Raw genomic sequence first — 9,241 nt, 5'->3', positions numbered from 1 at the left:
ACTCCTGACATAAAATAAAAATCCATCAAGGTTCGCATTACAGTTGGTCCTGTGTGTATACTCTTGGATGTGTGGTCTATGCACTTGGGACTGCATCAATAAAGCAATCTAATTCTCTCTCCCAGCCGCTACCAAATGCCCATAACTCCTTATCTAAGTGTGGGAATTACCCACCTTCTCTCTGCTTTTTGGGATTGTGTCTTCCCTGATCCTTTGAAAGTCTTATGTGTGTTGTAAACTTCTGTGAATTCATGTGTGCAGCTGCCCTGCTGTGTCCAGATAACACTGTCTCCTTGTAGTCATCCTCCATCTATAGCTCTGATATTCTTTTCACCCCTTCTTCCTCAGTGACCTCTGACGTGGGAGGAGGGTTGGGATGGAGAAGTCCCTCCTGGGGCTGAATGTTCTGCAGTCTTTTCATCTCTACAGCACAGTGAGTTCTGGTTCTCTGTGACAATCACCATGTGCTGAAAACAGGGAAAGGGAAAGATGAAATTGTATTTCAATGTTTAGAATTATTTTCAAAAGCTAAGCCAGGAGAAAACTATCCAATATGATTTTGAGTGATTTGAAGCTAACTTTCTTATCCTGTGTTTTTAATGTCTATACTATAATTGGCAATTGCAAACTAGGGACTAAAAATTAGTTTAGTACAGAGAGAGATATTAATTCTGCAGGTTATTAAGCTAAACCAAAATATATACTTTAATGGTATCTTGACATCAAAATTTGGGTTTAAGGATATGTTGCTTTGGAAATGAGGTTCTGCTCTTGTTTCCACAGAGGAACCTTCTAGACTAATATGGTTTTATGGACCAAGACCCTCCCAAATGTCTCCATAAATGCCAGGAAATACTTTACCCAACAACAAAAATACATTTAAAAAAACAGGTTAAAAAAAACTATGCCCGAATTTCCAAATATTGTTTATCAGTGTTTGTTTACATTTAAAGGCTGGATATGCTATAGAGATCAATACTTTATTTTGTGGATCTTCATCTATTGATTTAAATTTAAGGTCAATTTTGTTATATGTATTTCTGCTCTTATTTAAGGTATTTTGTTTGTGCAGTTCATTTAAAAATGTAATGTAGAGTTAAGAGATACAGATCAACAAATAGTCATTTATAATAGACTTGTAGCCATGTTAATTAGGTTTTCATGATGTACAGAGATATATTTCAGACAGATAGGTATTCTTCAAATCTTTCAAAAATGTACAGAATATTGCATTTAAAATGTCTTAAAAACTTAGGAAGTTTCATGACAGTAAGACAAGTCTGATTCTGGCAGCACCAATTACTTCAGAAAGGTTGATGGGCATAAAAAAGCTAATTATAAAATTTTCTGTCAGCTTGACAAGGCTAATAATTTGGGCAAGAAACTGTTCTTACCAAGAGGTAAGTGACCAACCACCTGGAGGGACACCCCACTCTCTAGGCCTCTGTACCATAAGCAAAACCTTGGACCCCTCCCCTATCCACCTTGGCTTCTCTAGCCACCCAACAGGCATGCTTTCTGCAGGTAGGCTGCTCCAATACTTCCATTCCATCTATTAGACCCTGTAAGCTACAAGTCTCTCTCTGCCCCCAAACCATCCTATTCTTCCCCTGCAACCTCAGTGAAACTCTAAAAGACAGCCTGCTACTACACAGAGAGGACCAAGAGGAGAGAGACCACCACCTGGTGGGACACCTCACTCTTTAGGCCCTATATATCAGGACAAAAACCTGGGCCCCTCCCCCACATACCTCATCTTCTCTAGCCAGCCAGCAGGTAAGTTTCCTGCAGGTAGGCTGCTCTACCACCCACATTCCATTCATCAGACCCTAAAAGCTACAAGTCCCACTCTGCCCCAAACCCTCTTTTCCCACCACTTGCAACCTCAGAGGAATGTTGAAACACAAGCTGCAACTACAGAGAGAGGATCAAGAGAGAAGACAAAGAGAGAAACTCTGAAGCACAAGCTATGAAGCACAGAGTGGACCAAGAAAGTAAACCAAGAGAACAGACCATGAAAGCAGGCCAAGAAAGAAGGCTTAGTGAGACCTCAGTGGCTCCCTATGACACAGACTGTTAGAGTACAGAACAGACCAAGAACAGTTCCCAAAGACACAGACAGTCACTGAAAGGATTGGACCAAGAGGCAAAGACATTGTAAGCAACAACTAAAGGGAGGGATAAGTAGGTGCCAATGCATTCAACAATCTAAATAGCAACATGATAACACAATCCAGTGCTCATCCAACAGAAAGACTTGATCACCCTAACCCAGAAGAAGCAGAAGAAAATTATTGTAAATGTAACTTTATGGGGATGATCAATAACTTTAAAGAGGAAATGAGAAATTCCCATAAAGAAATAGGAGGAAAAAATGGAAGAAATTAATAACTCTCTCAAAGAAAACCAGGAGAAAACAATCAAACAGGGGAAGCAAACAGTTCACACAGTTCAAGACTTGAAGAATGAAATAGAGGCAATAAAGAAAATACAAACTGAAGGAATTCTGGATATAGGAAATCTGGGTAAATGGACAGGAGCTACAGAGGCAAGCCTAACCAACAGAATACAAGAGATTGAAGAGAGAATCTCAGGTGCTAAAGATATTATAGATGAAATAGATTCATTGGTTAAAGAAAACATTAAATCCAACAAATTCTTAACATAAAACATCTAGGAAATCTGGGTCACTATGAAAAGATCATATCTAAGAATAAAAGGGTTGAAAGAAGGAGAAAAATTCCAGCTAATGGCACAGAAAATATATTCAACAAAATCATAGAAGAAAACTTTCACAATCTAAAGAAGCATATTTCTATGGAGGTATAAGAAACTTACAGAATACTAAATGGACTGGACCAAAAGATGTACTCTCACTATATAATAGTTAAAATACACAACATGCCAAATAAAGAGAGAATATTAAAAACTGCAAAGGAACAAGGTTAAGGAATATATAAAGGCAAACCTACCAGAATTATACCTGACTTCTCAATGGAAACCATGAAAACCAGAAGGTCCTGAGGAGATGAGTTATAGACACTATGTTACCATGGATGCAAGCCCAGACTACTATACTGTAGTAATATGGGGCGGCGGGGCTGGGTTGCGTCCCCAAATCCCCAGCCGCCTGGCTCGGCTAGCTTATGCCCCAAATAATTACACGGACACTGTATTCTTTTAAACACTGCTCTGGCCCATTTCTAATCATCTGTGTAGCGCCCCTAGGTGCGCTTACCGGGAAGATTCTAGCCTAAGTCCATCCTGGGTTGGAGCTTCATAGCGTGCGTCTTCCCTGGAGCAGGTAGCATGGCGTCTCTCTCTGAGGTGTCTGCTCTGGAGAGGAGAGCTGTGGAGTCTGACCTCACTTCCTCTTCCTCCTGGCATTCTGTTCTGTCTACTCCTCCCACCTATCTTCTAACCAATGAAATGGGCCGAGGCAGTTCCTTTATTGCTTAGCCAATGAAATCAACAGATTGATATATGACACTCCCACATCACTTCCCCTTTTTCTGTTTAAACAAAAAAAGGAAGGCTTTAACCTTAACATAGCAAAATTACATATAACAAAACAGTTATCAAGTAAAAGTTACATCAGAAACATTTATACATATAACAAAATTGACCTTAAATCTCTATAAATAAAGCAAAATCTATACTAATGCAAATTATTCATATCTATATCATATCCCCCTTTAAATGTAAAAGAACGTTTATAAACCATATTTGGGAACATGGGCGCAGTTTTTCTCTCCAAACTGCTTCCTGCTGAATGGGGGCGTCGTTAATTAGGTCTTTCTTGGTATAACCTGTGTGCTAGTTTCATCTCAGTTGGCAGTTGAGCAAAGCAATTTTCTGAAGATGTTCACAGCAACCCTTCAGGAGGATGTGGTCCATCATACCAAATCGGAATTGAAGAAATGAACAGGGTCTCATCCTCTGTGAAAACAAAAGAAGACTCTCTCCAAAGCATCATATCCTTAGACCCAAATTCTGAAATCGTAATACCCTTATATCCATTCTGGTTTAGCTTGGCAGCCCATGTAATGAAATGTCTCTCTGTACTTAGCTCTTTCACAGTCAAAAATTTTAAAGAAAACACAATGTACATAATCCAGACTTTCTGTGAATTTTTCATTTTTACGCGGCTTATTTTTCTTTATCACTTTACTTTTTTCTGTCTCTTTAAAGACTTTACCTTTTTTTTTAAACCATTAACTTTATTCTCTATATTCTTTTTCTTCTCTCTCCCAAGCCAACATACATTCATCCAACAGTGTAACTCATTTAGCGGTCTGAATCTGTCCTATTGTGAATCTGTAATTTTTTACTATCCAGGAGCACTTTTGATTTGCGCCTTTAAATCACTAGGCACTTAAGAATCTAAGCTGTGACATTCCTACGTTAACTTTTTGCTTTTTGAGCTTATATCTGTAGACCAGGCTGTCTTTGAACTCTCAGAGATCCACCTGTCTCTGCCTCCCAGGCATTGGGATTAAAGGCGTACACTACTACACCTTGAACTCACAGAGATCTGTTTGTCTCTGCCTTCTAGGCACTGGGATTAAAGGCGTGTGCTACCACACCTTGAAGTCATAGAGGTTTACTTTAAGAATTTTAACTTTTAGTCTGCATATATTTTTAACACACAGTAAACCATTCAGAAATTTTCTCTGTCTTTGAATCTCTCTTTACTGTATATCTCTCTTTTTCTGACCACAAGAGCCTTTAATTTACCAAGCAATATCAGTAGGACTAAAGGCGTGGCTTTGCCAGCTAGATCCAGTCCATTTCTTAGCTTTCCAGCCTCATGGCGGATATACAGGCTGCAGTCATGTTTATAGCATTTCAAGGTCCCTGCCAGCCAGCAAGCTACAACAGACAACACTCAAATCCTCTCTCAGTAGCTGGCCCTCCTGCCTCAAACAGTCAGAGTTTGCCCTAGCAGGATGGCCCAGAAAGCCGGCATTTTTAAACGGCACAGCTTTTTTCCTGCTACGGCTGAAAACCGAAAAGCATGTGTTCAGCTTTTCATCAACACCGTTTAAGTGTTTCGTGGCAGGACCTCTTAATGAGCTGCAGGCTTTGCAGCTAAAGCTGAGTCAGGAAGACTCTCTTAGATGAGGCGCTTGCTTGCCTCTAGCAAGCAGAGTAGACCAGAGAAATTGTCACAATCAAGAAAACATGCTTTACTCTTTCCCAAGCTTTCTCAGGCTTTCTGTGGACTCAGTTAGCCACACATCTGGGCGTCATTTGTAGTAATAGGGGGCGGCGGCGGGGCTGCATTCCCAAAACCCCAGCCGTCTGCCCGGCTAGCTTATGCCCCAAATAATTACACGGACACTGTATTCTTTTAAACACTGCTCTGGCCCATTTCTAATCATCTGTGTAGCGCCCCTAGGTGCGCTTACCGGGAAGATTCTAGCCTAAGTCCATCCTGGGTTGGAGCTTCATAGCGTGCGTCTTCCCTGGAGCAGGTAGCATGGCGTCTCTCTCTGAGGTGTCTGCTCTGGAGAGGAGAGCTGTGGAGTCTGACCTCACTTCCTCTTCCTCCTGGCATTCTGTTCTGTCTACTCCTCCCACCTATCTTCTAACCAATGAAATGGGCCGAGGCAGTTCCTTTATTGCTTAGCCAATGAAATCAACAGATTGATATATGACACTCCCACATCACTATACCTGTAAGGCTTTCAATCACCATCGATGGAGAAGACAAGATATTTTAAGACGAAACCAGAGTTAAACAATACCTATTTACAAATACAGTCCTACAGAATGTCAACATGTACAAAAATGCAGAGATCCATATCTATCCCCATGTACAAAATACAAATTCAGATGGATTAAAGATGTCAATATAAATCTGACCACACTGAACCTGATAAAAGAGAAAGTGGGAAGTAGCCTTCAATGCATGGGCACAGGAGACCACTTCCTAAATATAACACCAGTAGCACAGACACTGAGAGCAACAATAAATAAATGGGACTTCCTAAAACAGAAACTTCTGTAAAGCAAAGGACATAGTCAATAAGACAAAAAAAAGAATGTTAAAAAATGTTCACCAACCCCACATCAGACAGTGGACTGATTTCCAAAATATATAAAGATCTCAAGAAATTAGACATCAAAATTCCAAATTAAAACATGGGATACAGATCTAAACAGAGAAGTCTCAACAGAAGAATCTCAAATGGCTGAAAGAACATTTGAGGAATGTTAAACATCCTTAGCCATCAGGGAAATGCAAATCAAAATGACTCTGAGATACCATATCAAAATAACTATGATCAAAAACACCAATGATAACTTATGCTGGAGAGGATGTGGAGTAAGGGGAACACTCCTCCATTGTTGGTGGGAATGCAAACTGTACAACCACTCTGGAAATCAGTATTGCAGTTTCTCAGAAAATTGGGACTCAACCTACCTCAGTACCCAGCAATACCACTCTTGGGCATATAACCAAAAGATGATCAAACCATACTATAAGAATATTTGTTCAACTATGTTCATATATCATCATTTGTAAATCCAGAACCTGGAAACTACCTCGATGCCCCTCAATGAAAAAATGGATAAAGAAAATATGGCAATTTTCACCCTGGAATACTACGCAGTAGTAAAGAAAGCAATGGTATCTTGAAATTTGCACCGAAATGGATGGAACTAGACGAAACACATCATGAAAGAACCAGACCCAGAAAGATGAACATGGTATGTACTCACTCATAAGTGGATTCTAGTTGTAAAGTAAAGGTTATCAAGCCTATAGTTCATGATCCTAGAGACGCTAAGTAGCAAGATGAACCCTAAGAAAACAATACATAGATACACCAGAAAAGGGGGAATAGACAAGATCACCTGATAAAATTGGGAGCATGGGAGTGGGGGAAAAATGGATGGAAGTGGAAGATAAGGGAGGAAGGAGAGTGTAGAGCAGAACTTGAAGGAATGGGATAGTCGAGATGGAGGAAAGAAAGAGATGAGAGCAAGGAAAGAGTTATTTTGATTGAGGGACCCATTATGGGGTTAGCAAGAATTCTTACACTAGAGAAATTCCCAGGAATGTCACCAGCTAAGACCCTAAGCAATAGAGGATATGTTGCCCAAACTAGCCTCATCCTGTAATCAGATTAATAAATATGTTAAATGTCACCATAGAACCTTCATTCAGCAAATGATGGAAATGGACCTAGAAACCCACAGCAGACCACTGGACTGGACTTCCAAAGTTCAGCTGAAGAGTGGGAGGTGTGAGAATATGCACAAAGAGATCAAGACCACGATGGGTACACCCACTGAGACAGTTTACTTGAGCTAATGGGAACTTACCAACTCCAGTCAGACAGAGAAGGGACCAGCATTGGTCTAAACTAGTCCCTCTGAATGTGGGTGACAGTTTTATGGCTGGGGCAGAATGTGGGGACACTGGCAGTGGAAACAGAATTTATACCTACTGCTTGCACTGGCTTTTTGGAACCCATTCTCTTTGGAGGGATACCGTGTTCAGCCTAGAAAAGGGCCTTGGACATTCCCCAAAACATCATGCCTTACTCTCTCTGAAAAGTGGATGGGGAGTCAAGTGGGAGGTAGGTGAAGGGAATTTGAGGAGGGAAGGGAGTGGGAACTGGGATTGGTATATAAAATTAAAAAAAATAGTTTGTTTTCTTTTTTAAAAGAAATAACATAAATTAAATTAAAAAAAGAAACCACTCTGATCTGAACTAGACAGGCAAGACCTACAAAAAAATAACTGCTAAAGTTGCCTAAGAAAGGTGAGACAGTCCTTTAGGGTTCCTGCTTCATGAAAAAGTCTGTGAGACATTCTGCAGGACACAGTAGAAAGTGACTGATAAACTGTCAATATAGGCAAAATGTTTTTTATAATATCCTGCTTCGTAGAAAAGTCTGACAGATACTATGGACCTATAGGCTAAAGATGAATGCCCCAATGTTACAACAGAACTTTGGGTGACTGTCCAGACAGCTAGATGTCTCTGTCAATTCTAAAGTTTTGGAAGTTGCTTACAATCCACTTACTGTTTGCTTAGGTAATATTATATTTTCTGGAGTCTTTGATGGAGTTTAAGAAAAACAGTTACACTTATAAAAATAGATTAATATAAAACCTTATACTCATAAAAATGAGACAGATGATAGAATATTTTCCTTAATTTGCCAAATGTGCCTGCACTAAATATTTTAAGTATAATATTTGCTTAATAACTGTTTTGTTGTATGTAATCTTGCTATGTTAAAGTTAAAATCTTCCTTTTTATTTAGACAGAAAAGGGGAGTTGATATGGAATTCCCCTCTGTATGTTGTGAATTTGTTTTATTACCATTGGTTAATAAAGAAGCTGCTTTAGGCCTATAGCAGTGCAGAATATAGCAAGGGGAAATTCCAAGCAGAGATAGAGGGAAAAAGTAGGCAGAGTCAAAGATATGTAGCCATTGAAGGAGAAAGATGCTGGATGGAAACTTACAAGTAGGCCACAGCAATGTGGCAATAAACATGTTAGTAAAAATGGGTTAATTTAAGATAAAAAGAGTCAAACCAAAGCCTCAGAAGCAAACTACACCAGCAAAACCCAAGATATAGAAGACAGAATTTCAGGTACTACAGATGAGGTAAAAGAAATGGACACCTCATGAAAAAAAATCTGCTAAATCTATAAACATCAGAAAGAGTCGGGGAAACAACACCTATCACAATAACCTCAAAAATAACAAAATATTTTTGGATAAGCTCTGACCATGCTAGTGAAAAGCTTATATATCAACACTTTTTAAACACCAAAGAAAGAAACAGAAGGTATCAGACAATGAAAACACCTCCCATGCTCATGGATTGGTAGAACTAATATGGTGAAAGCATCCATCCTACCTAAAGCAATTGACAGATCCAATGCATCCTCTGTCAAAATTCTAATATGATTCTTCACTAAAATAGAAAATAAAACAATTTTTTTTGCTTCATGTGAAAGCACAAATCTCAGGATATCTAAAATAACTACAAATAAAAGAACAGCTTCAAGTATTACCATCCTAGATTTCAAGTTGTACTACATAGTGTAGTCAGAAAAATTGTGGTATTATCATGAAAAGGGACATGCTGAGCAATGGAAAGAAACTGAAGACCCAAACATAAGTTGACACACTTAGGAACACCTCATTTGGTTAAAAAAAAAGAGAGAGAGACAAAAAATGCAAACCAGAAAAAGACAGAATCTTCAAC

The sequence above is a fragment of the Microtus pennsylvanicus genome, chromosome 15, assembly GCF_037038515.1.
Source record: "Microtus pennsylvanicus isolate mMicPen1 chromosome 15, mMicPen1.hap1, whole genome shotgun sequence".
Classification (NCBI taxonomy): Eukaryota; Metazoa; Chordata; class Mammalia; order Rodentia; family Cricetidae; genus Microtus; species Microtus pennsylvanicus.
The sequence above is the reverse complement of the archived record's forward strand: the minus strand, read 5'-3'. Positions refer to the sequence as shown.